At 39.7% G+C, this 17,828-nt stretch overlaps 1 long non-coding RNA gene across 1 annotated transcript; it reads left to right on the top strand.

Moving 5' to 3' along the window:
- The first annotated feature begins 14,621 nt into the window (after positions 1–14,621).
- Positions 14,622–17,377, top strand: LOC114562299 (uncharacterized). The gene is made up of 4 exons (XR_003693486.1): positions 14,622–14,733; positions 16,575–16,626; positions 16,947–17,017; positions 17,152–17,377. It is a non-coding gene; the product is annotated as an uncharacterized LOC114562299 (long non-coding RNA).
- Positions 17,378–17,828: the final 451 nt, after the last annotated feature.

Raw genomic sequence — 17,828 nt, 5'->3', positions numbered from 1 at the left:
TAGCACTCATGACTCTTTCCAAGACAAGCCTGGGCCCTGCTTATTAGATTCTTCCACAATTTATGTTGTGATAGGTAATCGAAAAAGAATGGTGAATAAGCACGTAACTGCAAACTTTGCAAATTTAGCATCCATTCCTCGTCAGCCACAGTCTATCCCAAAAAATGAAAACATACTAACACTAGCACTACTAAACGTTAGGTCTTTGGCGGGAAAATCTTTTTTAATCAATGATTTTATTATTAAGCACAATCTTGATTTTATGTTTTTAACTGAAACCTAATAATAATAATAACAGTGCTGCTGTTCTCATTGAGTCAGCCCCCCCTAACTTCAGTTTTATGAGTGAGAATAGAGTGAATAAGAAAGGAGGTGGAGTCGCCATTTTGTTTAATGACTCATTCCAATGTACGCAATTATCTTATGGAAATTTTGCTTCTTTTGAATATGTGGCTCTTCAGCTAAGATCCTCCCCTCAAGCTATACTTCTAAATATCTACAGGCCACCTAAATACTGTGCAAACTTCTTTGACGATTTTAATGAACTGCTGTCTATAATCTGTATTAACTTTGACCGTGTAATTATTGCTGGTGATTTTAACATTCATGTTGACAACCCCCAGGACCGAGGGACCAAAGAACTGTGTTGTGTTTTTGAGAGCTATGGACTGACTCAGCATGTTACACAGCCCACGCACAATAAGGGGCACACACTGGACTTGATTATCTCAAAGGGTCTAAACATTTCCAAGGTTGTGGTGACTGATGTTGCTCTCTCTGATCATTCCTGTGTTTTCTTTAACGGCACTATCTCTGTGTCCAAAAGTGTTCAAACAAAGTTAATCAGAAAACCGTATATCACTGAAAACAACAGTGAATCATTCATTCAGCTTTTCTCCTCTACACCCGCCCTCACTGGGGCCACAGTGACTGAGCTTGTAGATAATTTCAACTGTAAAATTACGAATGTTATTGATGCTATTGCTCCCACCAAGGTCAAAGCTGTCTCTGGTAAGAAAAGATCTCCAATTTGGAAATGTTATAGTTGTGAGAACAGAAAAAAGAGAGTGTCAAAAAGCTGAACGCAGTTGGCGAAAATCTAATCTCCAGATCCATTATAACACTTATAAAGACAGACTTCGCATTTATAATCTGGAACTAAGAAATGCAAGGCGGTCCTTTTTCTCTGACATTATCGCCAGAAACAATAATAATTCACGTGCTTTGTTTGCTACTGTTGATAGATTAACAAACCCTCCAGTACCAGTAGCATCTGAACTGTTGTCTACCAAGGCTTGCAATGACTTTGCCTCCTTCTTCACAGACAAAATTCAGAAAATTAGACAAACAGTCAGTGCTTCCATATCAAGTACAGGATATGTGTTGTCACAGTGTGCACGCAAAACATGACACAATTTCATACGATCAACCTTAAAAACCTGGAGGAAATTATACAACATCTGAAAACCTCCTGTTGCCTTGATATTCTACCAACGGTGTTTCAAAAATGTTTCGAATTGTTTGGCTTCTGATCTTCTACAGATTGTAAACACGTCTCTGCTCTCAAGTATCTTCCCACAGGCCCTGAAAACTGCAGTCATCAAGCCACTCCTAAAAAAGAACAATCTAGACACGACACTAATGAGCAACTATAGGCCAATATCAAACCTTCCATTTTTAAGTAAAATCAAAGAAAAAGTGGTTTTTCAACAACTCAACTTTTTCTTATCACTAAACAACAGTTTTGATGCCTTCCAGTCAGGTTTTCGACCACACCACAGCACCGAGACGGCTCTTGTTAAAGTCTTTAATGACATCCACTTAAACACAGATAGTGGCAAAATTTCAGTCTTAGTATTACTTGATCTCAGTGCTGCATTTGATACGGTAGACCATGACATATTGCTTGACCGATTGGAAAACTGGGTTGGTCTTTCTGGCTCAGTACTAAAGTGGTTTGAATCCTATTTAAAGAATAGGGACTACTTTGTGTCTATAGGTAATTATACATCTGAGCATACAAATCTGACGTGCAGAGTTCCCCAAGGCTCAGTTCTGGGGCCTCTTCTGTTCAACATCTACATGCTTCCACTGGCTCAGATTATGGAAAACAACAAAATAAGTTACCATAGTTATGCGGATGACACACAAATTTACATAACCTTATCACCAGGGAACTATAGCCCATACAACAATTAAATAAGTGCATTCAACAGATTAATGATTGGATGTGCCAGAACTTTCTTAAAATAAATGAAGAAAAAACGGAGGTAGTTGTTTTTGGAGCAAAAGAGGAACGATTGAAAGTCAGCGCTCAGCTTCAAACGACAATGTTAAAAACAACAGACAAAGCCAGCAATCTTGGTGTAGTCATGGACTCAGACCTGAATTTTAAAAGCCACATTAACATAATTAAAAAATCAGCCTATTATCAACTTCAAAATATTTCAAGGGTTAAAGGACTTATGTCTCAGCAGGATCTGGAAAAAAATCAATCAGACAGCTGCAGCTGATTCAAAACGCTGCTGCTCGAGTCCTCACTAAAACCAAGAAAGTGGATCACATCACTCCAGTACTGAAGTCTCTACACTGGCTTCCAGTGCCTCAAAGAATTGATTTCAAAATACTTTTACTGGTTTATAAATCACTAAACGGTTTAGGGCCAAAATACATTACTGATCTGCTACTACATTATGACCCAACCAGACCTCTCAGGTCGTCTGGGACAGGTCTACTTGTTGTCCCCAGAGTCAGAACTAAACAGGGGGAAGCAGTGTTCAGTTTTTATGCTCCATATATCTGGAACAAACTCCCAGAAAACTGTAGGTCCGCTGCAACTCTCAGTTCTTTTAAATCCAGGCTGAAGACATATCTTTTTAATGTTGCCTTTCTTTAAATAACCTATTTTTAACTGCTCTTTCTTTAAAATTCTTATACTGCACTGTACATTTTATTCTTGTCTTTTAATGATCTTAAATTGTTGTTAATTGTTTTAATGCTTTGAAATTGTTTTTAATTGTTTTCTAACTGTTTTTAATGTTTCATGTAAAGCACTTTGAATTGCCTTGTTGCTGAAATGTGCTATACAAATAAAGCTGCCTTGCCTTGCTTTACAACATGCTCAACCAACAAAGCTCAATCTAAAAAGTTTGTACACAACAATATAGATTAAAAGTCGGTTTTAACGTATTCAGGCTAAAATATATTTGCACCAGCAGAACAAGCAGCATTGGCTCTGCACAGCACTGTTATAAAATTAACCCTTTTATTGCACGAAGTGGCAACTAAACCTGAACCCACACAGCAGAGAAGGCGTTTACATACTGCATGACGTATGAATAGCCTACATCAGACAGAAATCGCACAGCATTGTTGCTTCAGGACTATGGTCACATCATGAGCAGAAAATGGCTACCAGCAGTAAAAGAAAATCAAAGAATGAAAACTTCCAGCTAAGCATTGTTTTAATTATGAAAGATATAATGAAAAGTGGCCAGCAAGGCGCAATATCTTAGACCGTGTAACGAGTCCACAGCAGTGACAGAATCAAAGAAAACTAAAAACTACGTCACTCACAGATAAGTTATCTTCTTATTTAATGTGGGCAAAACGCATTTGAAAAAAATCAGTGTTCACCATTTCTTACTAAATAGGAAGGTCACTAGGTTAGGTTACTTAATAACACAAGAAGCATGAAACATGTTTTACTTAAAGTGATGGTTCGGAGTAATTTCACCCTAGGGTCCTTTGCACCATGACCTCGAGCCAAACACCCCCCGAGAAGCTTTTTTCACCTGGGTCTAACATTGGGAGAGTTAACGTAGAGTAGCGTTATCAGCTGAATAGCTTAGCGCAGGGGCTAATGGACCCACGTTTGTATCTCGTAAATGACCCCACTAATATCCTTATGTCCTCTCTCTCTTAGTTAAGCTGTTATAGTTTTAGACTGCCGGGGGACTTCCTTCTTTCCTTTGACACACTGAGCTGCTCTCTCCTCTCCCTTTCTATTACCATTTGTGTGCATCCCGTCACAGAAATGCTTGTTACTAATCCTAGCTTCTGGGGAGTTTACTCCCCGGAGTCCTTATGTTTTTTCACCCAGCGTATTTCCTTGGAGAACGTGGTCCTGCTGCACTCCCTGCTGAGCTCAGCGGTGCCCTGCAATGTCATGCTGCGTCCTGCTGAACCGTGCTGCTTCCTGTTACGTCCATCCATGCTCTGCTGGGCCACGCTACATCCTGTAACACCCTGCAGCGCCCTGATATGACATGAACTACTACGACTACCATTTGAAGTCACTGTTCCATTATTAATTTGATTATTATCGCCACTGTTCATCATATCCCCAACCGGCCCGTCAGACACCGCCTACCAAGAGCCTGGGTCTGTCCGAGGTTTCTTGTTCGTAGAGGGAGGCAGGCCAGCCAAGCCCGATCCGGCAGGGGGAGAGTTCTAAGCCCGAAAAAGCTACCTCTCCTTATGACCTGTCTCTCTTAGTTACGCTGTTATAGTTACGCTGTTATAGTTCTTGACTGCCGGGGGACTTCCTTCCTTTGACACACTGAGCTGCTCTCTCGTCTCCCTTTCTATTACTATTACTATTTGTGTGTATCCAGTCCCAGCAATGCTTGTTACTAATCCTAGCTTCTGTGGAGTTTACTTCCCGGAGTCCTTATGTTTTTTCCCCCAGCGTATTTCCTTGGAGAACGTTGGCACCAAGATCCTGGTTCCAGCTGTCGCCGTGGTCCTGCTGCACTCCCTGCTGAGCTCAGCGGTGCCCTGCAATGTCATGCAGCTTCCTGTTGAACCCTGCTGCTTCCTGCTGAACCATGCAGCTTCCCGCTACATCCAGTCACTGTTCCATTATTAATGTGACTATTATCGCCACTGTTCATCACACCCCCAACCGGCCCGTCAGACACCGCCTACCAAGAGCCTGGTTCTGTCCGAGGTTTCTTCCCAAGAGGGAGTTTTTCCTCGCCACTGTCGCACTGCTTGCTCTTGAGGGAATTACTGTAATTGTTGGAATTGTTGGGGCTTTGTAAATTATAGAGTGTGGTCTAGACCTACTCTATCTGTAAAGTGTCTCGAGATAACTCTTGTTATGATTTGATACTATAAATAAAATTTAATTTAAGTGAATTAATAATGCCCGAAATGATACCAAACGTCTAAAGTAGTACAAATAGGTTATGTACTCATAAAACGATGGATTGGAAAGTTTTTAAGTACACCAGAAGTTTATGTAAATAACACTTGCCAGCTGGCTTCTGCTCTCTGCTGTTGTTAAATTAAAAAATATTTTTTAATTTAACTTTTTTTTTAAGTAAGTGCTGTAGTATAACTAGCAGGAGACAAGTAATAACTGAGGTAAGTTTAGAGACATTACCTTATTTAATCATTAAATTAATAAACATTTTTGTTGTTTGCACTCGTCTAACTGCAGGTAGCAGCAGCAGCAGCAACAGAGAGCAGAAGAGAGCAGGCAAGTGTTCATAAACTTCTGGTGTACTTACAAACTTTCCAATCCATCGTTTTATGAGTACATAACCTATTTGTACTAGTTTAGAAGTTTGGTATCATTTCAGGCATTATTAGTGGGGTCATTTACGAGATACAAACGTGGGTCCATTAGCCCCTGCGCGAATAAGCTATTCAGCTGATACTCTACGCTAACTCTCCCAATGTTAGACCCAGGTGAAAAAAGCTTCTGGGGGGGTGTTTGGCTCAAGGTCATGGTGCAAAGGACCCTAGGGTGAAATTACTCCGAACCATCACTTTAATGTTACCTCTGTGAGGGCCAGCACTCAAACACACTACCCTCTCTGGCTGATGGGCTTTCAGCTCCGCTGGGAAAATGTCTGCACATGTTGCTGAAAAGCTCGTCCTTATTTACACTATATTCCATCCAAGAAAACTGTCCATACCACTTTAAAGAGAAGCCAATGTTGTCGCAGTAACTTTTAACAGTACATTGCTTAACACATCCATGGTACCATGGTTGTCTAAAAAGCCAGCTAGCTAACGTTAGCTGCTGAAGGCAGCCCGGAGAGTCTGCCTGTTGTTACCATAGCAGCCAACTACGTTCCGAAGGCGTTTGATCTAATTGTTTGATTGTATGGTTTAAACAGTTTTGTTTTAATCGGAAGAAAATACACATTCAACACACACACAACTAGCTAGTTCTGTTATTTATTTTTTTGCATACATTTGAATATTTTTCATAGCAAAACATAATTTGATCAAACTTGGCTGGACGGGCCTGTGAGTAAAGTCGGCGGGCCAGTGCCGCCCTGACCCATTACTGTCTACGTGCCTGCTTGGGGTAGTTGTAATATAAGTGGCGTGACAAAATTCAAACTGTAAATATACTCTAGTTATGCGATCTGTACACATAGGATTGAAGAGACTAGCTAGCAGCTAAAGAAACTCCTCATGTTCACAAAAATGCATTACATTGAAATCGGACACAATTGTTAGCTTTATAAGACCTTGGGGTAGCTGTAATATAAGTGGCGTGACGAAAATCAACCTTTTAATATACTCTAAGAGAGCCAGGCACTGGTAGTCCAGTAACCGAGAAGAGGTGACTTTCACTGGGTATGGAGGTTGCTGCTTTCTCGTCAGACTGTGTGGAGCTCCTAAAGTCCGACATATCTTACCAAATTTGCAATTAACCATCAATTTTCGTAAATGGCCCATATTTGAGCTTTATATAGTCGATTTCTCGCATACAAAAGTCTCAAAAGTGAATTTAATAACGAAATAGTAGACAAACAATGTATAACTTTGCAGTGTCTGAAATATGAGACCTGCTGTCTTGTCTCCAATGTGTTTGTATGTGGTTCGCTCAAACCAATCAGCATGCAGCTCATCTAAATATTCATGAGCATACCATATTTGGAAGAAAAGCTCTTGTTACAAATAGGGCCATATTCACAGGGTAGTTAAGGGCCCATAAAATAGCATTCAGGCAATTTTCAGCCCAACCAATGTTACATACCCCATTAGGAGACCTTAAGGGACAGTGTGAAATACCCTATATAATCATTCTAGCACCCCTTTAAAAACAGGGCTGGCAACAGTTTGAGCAGACCTCAGGTCTTCAGGGAGTTTGTTCCTCAGGTGAGGAACATAATAACTAAATGCCACTTTAATTTGTTTGGTGTTAGTTCTGGGAACACACAACAAATCTGTCCCAGATGACCTGAGGGGTCCGGTTGCTTTATAGGGAACTAATAAATAAGTTTGTATTTTGGTCCACGACCATTCAGTGATTTATAGACCAGCAGTACAATTTTAAAAATCTATCTTACGACTCACAGGAAGCTAGTGTACTGATTTAAGGACCGGTGTAATATGATCCGATTTCCTGGTGTTTGTTAGGACTCTGGCAGCAGCATTCTGGATAAGCTGCAGCTGCCTGATTGATTTTTTGTTTAGACCTGTAAAGACTCCATTACAATAGTCTCGCATTGCCAGACCTTCCTCCACAGCGCTGCGGAGGAGGGTCTGGCTAGTCCACATGGCATTCCGGGATTGGAGTGAAACGTGCTCTGGTTTATTGGCATTTCTTTAATCCCATCACAATCGTAATGGCAGCGCTGGGCGTCGGACGGAGCCACAATGCCGCTGCAAAATAGCCTCGGGAAGGAACTTGTTTTGGTGGAACGTGTACATTCAAAGGTTGTTTTAGTCGTGCAACAGAAAACTCAGATTGGACAGATAGTCTAGCTAGCTGTCTGGATTTACCCTGCAGAGATCTGAGGAGCAGTTAACCATAGTCCTCATAAATCCACCGGAGTTTAAAATCCAACACAAAGAAAGCAGAAGGTAACGGACATCCGGCGGAATTTCCAGTGGCACCGGAGTAATCCCAGAAGTGGAACATCGTGGATATAGACTACCATACAATAATCCAATTTAAAATAAACGCATGAACAAGTTTTTCTGTGTCTTGTTTAGACAGAAAACCCTTAATTCACTCCTTATTTTTCAGGTGGTAATAGACAGATTTAGTAATAGCTTTTAAGTGCCTGTTAATATTCAGGTCAGGGTTAATAGTTACACCAAGATTTCTGGCTTGATTTGTTGTTTACAATGACATGGGGGTCAAGGTGAGCACTGACCTTTGACCTTTCATTTTTGGGGCCAAAACCAGTGACTTCTGTCTTATCTGAATTGAGCTGTAGCTTAGCTGCTACGGGTACAATGGGACTTTTCAGCCATTGTCAGGGTATATGTCCATGTGCCTGTGGCAATTTAAAGGATACAGCTGGGAACAAGGAGCACTCATTTCATTTGCAAGCCATGTCTGGTGCCTATGAATGATTAGACAGAAAATCTTTTTGAAGATAGAAATGGAGGAAGAGACTAAATTAGGCATTTCAAAACTGCATTTCTGAGCAGTGCTTTTTGTGTTACCTTAGTTTTTTGAATAAAAATGATGAATTTCTATTAGGCGCTTAATAGTAATCAAAGTTCCATCAGATGTCTGGTTGACCGAGCAGTTTATTCAGAAAAGTAAACAAGGGTACAATTTTATTTATTAAATCAGACCACCGTGGCTTTTTATGATTACCTGTGCTGTTTAAGGTCACATCATTTAGTTTGCTTACCCATCTCTAACATCTGACCTAAATCAGCTAAAAAAGTTTCGTCTTCATGGAGCTTCAGTGTGTTGGAACTGCTAATAAGGATCTTGTGGCAGACTCAGTAAGGAGCTGCCTTTGCTTTTTTTTTTTGCCAGGATTTAAATAGATTTGAGCTGGCTAGTTAGGTTTTGGAATTCTTCCTGCTGCAGCACAAATTGACTTTGCTCTGATTGCAGTTGACGGCTGCACACTGATGTCTGCTAACACCTTACAGCTTTTATTCATGCCAATTCCTAAACAGGTCTCACCTAATAGCCAGGTCAAGTCAATTTTATTTATGTAATAAAATACACAAGCTGTGATGAAATAACAGATACAAAAACTTAAAGAATCATGGGCATGACCAAAATGCATGGACTTTCTTGAAAAAGCAGTGGAGGAGGTGGGAATACACTGAGCTTGATGCTTCAGCCTGATTTTGCGGTTTCAGAGGCCATGGATGGCATTTTGAAAGACAGTCATATCAATACAGAACAGTAAGAAACGTTTATTTATATAGCACTTTTTGCAGATAAAATCAAGTGCTTCACAATAAAGTGAAATACAATAAATAAAAGATATAAGAATACAAAGGAAAACAGGTACTGACAGCCATAAAAAAACCCATGTCTAAAAGCCTGTTTGAATAACAGAGACTTGATGTTTTAGGTTTACTGACAAGTCTTCGATTCACCACACAACTGTGTTCCTGGACTCTTAGTTAGGCCTGTTTCAGCAACCATACATTTCACTGACTGTCAACGCATAGTCGTCAACTGTTATGTACACATTGAAAGTTCGGTCTCATGTGGTGGCTCCAGTATTTTGTTCACCCACTCCAGTTTTATTCAATCTGTCTGAGACGCACATAGAGGAGGACCTGAGGAGAAAATGATGCTGCAGCTCAGCATGTGTTTAGCAATATGTCCTTACTATTTTGTACATTCAGTAAATTTGGCCTTTTACAAAATGGCCCCCAACAGTTCATTTGGTAGAGAAAATAGACCTGGGTCGTGATCTGAGCATGGTTGTGCGAGTGCAAACACTGGACAAATTATAGAAGAATTTCTGTTTAGGTCTCTCAGTTGTCTGTTCTGTAGGGTATTCTCAGAAAGTAGAAGGGTGTATTTAAAAAAAAGGAATCCCACAAAACACACCTTCAGCTTCTTGAAAATGTGGATGAAGAGCATCTTTGCCACACTCCTTATTTTATCCTTCTCTTATAGCCTTTGCTTTCCATTATCATCCACATCTCTTCTTTATTCCCCGCTCCCTTCTCCTCTCGCCTTTTTATCACCACCCTTTATCTCCTATCGTTAATGTTCTCTCTGATTTTTCATCATTGCTCTCTCTCTCTCTCTCTCTTCACTTCTCTCTCTAAGGAACCAGATGTGTTCTTGTATGATTTATTCAGATGCAGAGCTTGGGGCTGAGAGAGTCTGCTAGAGGCACAACGCACTCTGCTTGAGTTCAAATGGTTGAGTATGCTTCCTACAATAATTCCTCATGAAAATTAGTTTTTCTCATTTTTTCTCATGCTTTTTTATTTATTTATTTTTTACTAAAGAAGTTGCATCATCATTGTGGACATGACATATGTTTTTGCTGGCTTACACTTAAAAAAAAAAGAGAGACAAAAAATTTTGAAAATTGCTTTTTACAAGTGAAAATGTGCTGCAATTTCTATAGTCACCATTAATTCAACCTAAGACTAACACTAATTCTGCAACCCAGTCTCACGGCAGTTCGTGTAAATGTCAACATTATTCTTAATCTATTGATACGTGTTCACGGAGACGTTTTTCTTGTTTTTTACATGTAAATGTGACGCTATTTTTTCTTGTGTTCACGGAGACGTTTTTCTCGTTTTTTACGGGGAGAGAGGCGGCCGAAAAGGACGCTCCATAAACCGTGAGGCACCCGCGAGGCGGCCCGCTGGGAAGGCGCCACAAAAACGGGATGGTGGAGGTTGGGTTTAGGAAAAACCTTACGGGGAAAAGGCGCCTTAAATGGCGCGGGACCATTCCATAAGGCTAATTCCAATATCAAAATAGGGCACAGTGTTTTATTTATACGCATTACAGTCTGACTAGAGCCACCATCTTTATACATTTCTACAGTGGAAACATCCTGATGCTCCTAATGGTCCTTAAAAATGTTAACTATGCAAACGTGCGTCATTTAGCATCACTTTGTAACACGTTGCATTATAATGCTCACGTAGCAGCTAGTGTGGCACGCCCTCAAACCAAGCTGGTTAGAGAAAACGCAACGCTCAACACACAGGGTGAAAAGAGGAGCTGCAGCAATGTGCAGTATGACAGTATATATATTTTTTTTAATTAAACCATGTAAACCTATTCTGGTACAACCTCTAAATACTATTGTGAACCAGAAAATGAGCATAATATAAGGTATTTCAAGAATAAGTCCTATTGTCAACAAATCCCATAAAAAGACCCACACCATCAATGAATGTATCTACTAATAAGAATTGTATGTGTGTATCCAAAGTTTTTCTCGAGAGTGTATGGCTGCAGCCTGGAGACCTCCCATCTCACGCCTGGGCGTGTAAATTCAGAGGGTAAAAAATACGAAATCGCATTGAGCATGTTGCAATCGATTGAAAGCCGTTTAAACTCTTACATTAATGATAGCCATACGTAGCCTATAGTTGGCAGATGTGTGGATGTTAATGTTGTATCCCGATGTTAACGTATATTGTGTATTTGATGAAACCTGCGATGACTTTATAATTATAAATTAATGTATTATTAATTTTATTTGCAAATTCATAACAGTACAAAAAAGGACAAGCATAACATAAAAACATATGCCAGGTGAAAAAAATATAGCTCAACAATGAAGCCACCCACATGTAATATTAAAAGTAATACACATTAACAATTATACAATATGAGACCACAGAAGGTACAATAAATCATGCCTCCCATTAGAGGGGTATCTGATATTATTTAAGATAAGGTAAGAGGAGGTTAACCAATATTTTATTTAAAATTTTTCTTCTATATTTCTAAAGCTGTATTTATGGATATTGAATTTGGCAAGAAGAAAAATTAGGATCATAAGAAAATATTGGTTAACCTCCTCCTTTCTGAAATCATAAAAACAAAGTAAAAATTTTAGAGATGAAGGGACCGTTTAAAACTGCATCAGCGTTTAACGTTAACATTTGTTTAAGCCATATGAGAGGGTTTAATTTCGAGGTCTGTAGCATCACTGAAGTGTACCATCTAGTCCAGAGATCTTCAACAGGGGGTCTGGGACCCCTAGGGGGTCCTCAGAGTCACTGCAGGGGGGCCTCCAAATTATTGTAAATTGTTTCCAACATATTGTTAGCAAATACAAATCCCCACTGATAGTAGGCTTACTGGCCTACAGGTAAGGTAGTCACTAAGGCCATACACATATACAGTTCATCCTAAGGATTCACTGTGCCACATGTATATGTAACATTAAAAGATGATTTATAAAATAATGCAGACAATCATTATTTGACTAGCTAAGTGTTCTATGCACTAAAAAGGTATGTATAAAGTCTTTAGGTTGCCCTACACTTTTTTGTAGGCCGAGTTTAACATGTAGCTTCATTTTACAAAATGTATGTAGTAGGGGGGTCCTTGCTCCAACTGTCTTTCAGTTAAGGGGTCCTTGGTTTGAAAAACGTTGAAGACCCCTGCTCTAGTCTAATGCGATTATACAACGGTTACCAACGAAAAAGTGATAATCAATCTGTATTCATATTGTGGAGCAATTCGCTCTTAAAACACAACTGACTGTTTAGTCAGCCAGCCAATTTAAGCTTTGTAGAGACCGTGGGATTTCCGAAACTGAATAAATCCCACACATTTTTTATTTGTTTAACCTGTCCTGCCCCGCAGCCTGGTATACAGTATGAGGAGCTGAATACCTTGTTGTGCCAAACAGATTTTACTTTAACAAGAGAGTTTTAATATACTCCTTTGTCTGTTTTATTATTTATTTAGTTATGTTATGTCACCGGGCCGGACAGGAGGACAGAAATGGGGATGGGAGGCACAAACACCACACAAACAGACACCACAGAGAAAAGACCATACCTGCAAGAGAACGGGGATGGGGGGTGGGGACAACAGAAAACAACAGAGGAAAACAACAATTGTACAAAGCAACGAAACCTGCAAGAGAACGGGGAGGGGGACTTGGGGCGGAGAAAGACAAACAAACAAACAAACAACAACAACAAAAATGACAAAGAGACAGCCAGCCGAACAACAGCAATAAACAGCTGATATAAGAAAACAACTGAGGGGAAAAGAAAAGGAGGAACAGTCAAGCAAAATAAATAAACAACACCGCACAGCCATGATAACTAGAATAATAACAATAGATTTAAATCAATATCTCAATGAAAAGCATAAAGAGTAGTTCTACATGTTGATAACTGTGGACAACCTGAATTTGTTTGTGTGTGTGTCTGCGTGTATGTGTGTGTGTCTATGGGTGAGTGTGTTTCTGTTTGTGTGTGTGTGTGTGTGTGTGTGTGTGTGTGTGTGTGTGTGTGTGTGTGTGTGTGTCTATGGGTGAGTGTGTGTGTCTGTGTGAGTGTGTGTGTGTATTTGTGTGTGTGTGTGTGTGTGTGTGTGTGTGTGTGTGTGTGTGTGCATAAGCCTGTCGCAGAATGTAGTTAGTTAGTTAGAGAGAGAGTGAGAGCGAGAACGCGGGAGAACCAGGGACGACAGCCCCCCAGCCCAGCCAGAGGCCACCAACCCCACAGCGCCCCCGACAGGACACAAGGCCAATGAGACGCCCCCCCCACAGCCCCAACCCCCGCGCATGCCTCTAGAAATGTATTGTAATGTGTTGGATGCATGTCATGATTTGTGAAGTGTTGTATGGTGGAGTGGAGATAAGATGCGTGGTAACCAATGTATAAAGTACTAGAGACCCATACTTGAGTAAAAGTACAAGTGCTCTATCAAAAAAGTGACTTGAGTAGAAGTAGAAGTGCTCTTTAAGCACCACACTTAAGTAGAAGTACTAAAGTATTAAAAAAATGTTGTACTTAAGTATAGCAAGTAGTATATTTTGAAATGTACTACTCAAGTACTGAAAGTAAAAGTACTGTGTTATTTAGTTATTAAAGAAAGCAGTCAAAAGTTTGAATATCATATTGTTTATATTTTGTCAAATGTTTAGCCAAGGCTATAGCCAAAGGAATTAACAAATATTAAATATATTATATTAAAAATAACAAATATTAACAAATACTGAAATAAAATGTACAATTATCACACTGTTAAAGTAAAATGAACATCCTCTCCAGCACAGTAACGATTATATCCCCAAAAAACGTATCACCCACTAGCTAGTAACATGTGTGATAAACAGGAAAGTTAGCAAGCTAGCAACACACAGATAAACTAGCTAGCAGCTTCACATCACATAGCACGTATATAACTATCAGATATGTTACCTGAGCAGTCAAGACAGATGTTTGACTGCCTAAGACCCATTCTGAACATCCTTTATCCTGTATAGTGTGTTCTATAGAGAATTTTATACTGTATGAGTTGTAAATTGGGATTTTTAGTCATTCTAAAAGTATTTAAACATATTTGCGTCCAGAAGTTTAGATCTTGACTAATGGGTAGATCTGTCTCCAAGTTTAAGAATGGGAGAGAGACTGAACCATCTGTTTTCAATAGTAACATGTTTATCTTTAATAGTAGTTTTGGGGGCAAGAGTTTAAGAAAGTCTGTTATTATTGGAGGTAGATCTAAGTCCATTTTGTTATCCTTAAATCACGCCAGAATTATGGATTTAAACTGTTGATATTCAAGAAATCTATTATTGCTAATTCCATATTGTGCCACTAGATCCTGGAATGGAATACAGTTACTGACCTGCATTATATGCTCTAGATGCCTTATCCCTTTTGTCATACCACACTGGGGAATTTAGCGTTTTCTTACTTTGCAGGATGTCAGGATTGTTCCAGATTGGACTAAGTCCGCATGGGATAGGTGAAGACCCAGACGTTTTGAGAAATTCCCACCAGGCTGCCAGGGAAGTGCTTATGTAAATGCTTTTAAAGCAGGTATGATGTTTGATACTGGAGCTGAAATTTTTATTTCCTTACAGAATGTTTGTTCTATGTCCATCCATGAGTGGTCCATGGGACTATGATTGATCCATTTTGAGATATATTGTAGTCTGTTTGACAGGAAGTAGTGAGCAAAATTTGGCAGTTCTAAACCACCACAATCTTTTGCTTTTTGCAGAGTTTTTAAACTGATTCGTGGGGGTTTATTTTTCCACAGCAGAGTTTGGTGGGTAACATTGAAAATAGGTAGTTGATATTAGGTAGGACCATCATTTTCATGAGTGATATGGGCAATGTTGTCCATCGCACAAGGTCATCCTATATTGATTTAAGTAGAAGCGTGTAGTTTAGCCATGTCATTTCTGACAGCCTGGAGGAAATATGTACACCCAGATATTTAATATTCCCTGACTTTAGCGGTGTGGTGGATACACACATGAGAGGTAAAACTATGGATTTACTCCAATTAATGGAGTAGTCTGAGATGGATGATAATTTATCTATAAGTGTGATTGTCTCAGAAAGAGACATTTGTGAGTTTAGGAGGAAAAGTAATACATAATCCGCATGAAAGCTTATCCCGCACATTTTTAAGCACAATCCTGCTTTGCTAGCTCAATCATTTTGTAACTAAGAAATAATTCATTAGCATGATTGCCGTACTGTTTAGTTCAAAAACATCCAAAACACCAAAGTACGAAGACATAGTGGACCAGACATTGCGAGCGGAGGAGGCAAGGAAAAGACTCGAGGGTAGAGGAGTCGAAGCAACAGGCATTTAACAAAATGAGTCATCATTGACTGGGAGCCGTCATTTTTAAGTAACGTCAATTGACGTGCTGTGGGTCACAGCTGTCCATTGTTTTGTTATACTGCTGCATTTTATATGTCAGAAACAGTGCCCATGACAACTTATATATTTACTTTTATTCAATTCAATTCACAATGTGGATGTGTGACAATAATGTACAATATCATAAATTTTATTTTTTTTATTTACACACACAGTATATATATATATATATATATATATATATATATATATATATATATATATAAACCGAAAATCAAAATGGTCATTAATATGCACATGTTGCTAATGTTAGCTGTGTGTGTGTGTGTGTGTGTGTGTGTGTGTGTGTGTGTGTGTGTGTGTGATATGTAGGCTCATTCATTTTTTCAGGAGGATTTGCATCTCACTTTATTTAGTTTTGGGGAAAACTCTCACTCCCTCCTTGCTGTTTGCTTGTTGCTTTGCCAAGTCAGCATGTGTAGTGGAATTGTCATAGGTTACCTTTGCAGTACTGTAGGAGAGGACACAGTAAATTGGGCTGGTAGTTTGCTTTTTTCCAGGGAAGGGGTTTCAGATGGCCAAGGCTTTAAGAGTCAAGGTTCGCTTTTAAATGTAATGGTTGGAAAAGGTCAGTCTATACTCTCAAGAGGAAATCTCTCTCATGTAACAGCTGCAGAAGCTGTAAAATGCAATGTTGTACTGGAGCCTGGATCTCAGGTTGTGGTTTTAGAATGACACAGTAGTTCCTCTCTGTAATGGGGCTACAGGGCAAGGGCAGCAAAGCAAAGCGTGTACAGTGGATCTTGTGCGATGACAATAAGTCTGAGCATACCTCGTATTTTTTGTTATCCAACTCCAGTGGCTTCTGTTATCAGACAAGCCTTAACCTATTTTAGGCATCAGAGCCCCCATGTCGCTTCCCACAGGCTGTCAGAGCACATATGGCACTTCAGAAACACTGCTTAGGGCAAGATTATCAACTCATTGCTTTGTTTAAATGGCTTCCCTTTGGGATACATACCTTCCTTTATTCTCTGTTCAGGTGCACATTTAAAAGAGGCTATCAGTCATGGATTATATGGCTGGTTTGTGGGGTAAGTACAATAATTCATTACTATGTTACATTATCTCCTTCAGGATTGCATGGCTACATTTGAAAAACCCTGGAATCAGTCAGACGTATTCAGTTAATGGTGACTGTCAAATACTCAACAGACTTGTAGACTCCCCTTGGCAATCAGCTGAGCCGGTGAGTGACACACAGACATAATTGTTAAACAGTTAACAGCAGGTGTGCCAGTGGGTTTATCAACTGGGTGCTTTCCATTATGAAGGAAACACAAGAGGCTCAATTATAAAACCAGTGAACCTCTGGGAAGATTCTCACAATGTGACTCATCCTCTGTGCTCACAGGAGCTGGCTCAGGAATATCACTGGAGGGAAGGACTGATAATCGAGGGCTAAGATGGTTAAAGCGGCATTAGGTACAGTAAATTACATACTGGTGGCTCCAAAATGGCAGTAAGACAAGAATCCCCCCCATGTTAGCCAAATATATTACACCCTATTGGTGATTACAGCCAAAATATTTTAGTTTAGCTTTTTTTTTCTTCTGCAGGGTGAAGAGAGTTCCATTCTGACTGGAGGGATAATCTAGAGGATCGGGAGAAACCCAGTAGGGCTCTGATTTTTCAGGCTGAAGGCTGAGCTAATAAAGTTAAGCACTTTTAAACACGGACTCCGTTGAAGTCCATATCAAGGCATCAGTAGGAAAATCAAAAATGGCACCTGGTACATCCTAACTTGACTGAGAGCTAAGAATATAAAGAAACAAACAAGAGACTCAAAATGAATGGTCAATCTATTGAACAATCAAGCTAATGTTTGTAGCGTGGGCGGGAGTGGAACACACACACTCGGGGGGGCGGGTAGTAATGGTTAGAAATCTACCGACAGCAGAAAGGAGCGGGGTTAAAGTGGACTTATTATGCTTGATTTTCTGTCATATCTACAATGTTAAAATGTCGGATTTTCATGTTAAATGTGGCCAAAACAAATAATGAGGTAAATACATTTTAGACAAATCCTGAGAGCTAAAACGTTCAGATTTCCAATCGTTAACTATTAAGTAGCTGCATGCTAACGCCATATAGCTGTAATCTTGGCGGCCAATGATAGTAATTTCTCCCCAATTTTGGGGCCACATTATTGCTGGGACATGTCTGGTTGTGTGTTATTTGGTTTAGAAACCTTTATTTGTGATTTTTCACGGTACAAAGTCCTGCTACTAGTAAA

The sequence above is a fragment of the Perca flavescens genome, chromosome 10 (genome assembly GCF_004354835.1).
Source record: "Perca flavescens isolate YP-PL-M2 chromosome 10, PFLA_1.0, whole genome shotgun sequence".
In the NCBI taxonomy this organism is placed as follows: Eukaryota; Metazoa; Chordata; class Actinopteri; order Perciformes; family Percidae; genus Perca; species Perca flavescens.
The sequence above is the reverse complement of the archived record's forward strand: the minus strand, read 5'-3'. Positions and strand labels throughout refer to the sequence as shown.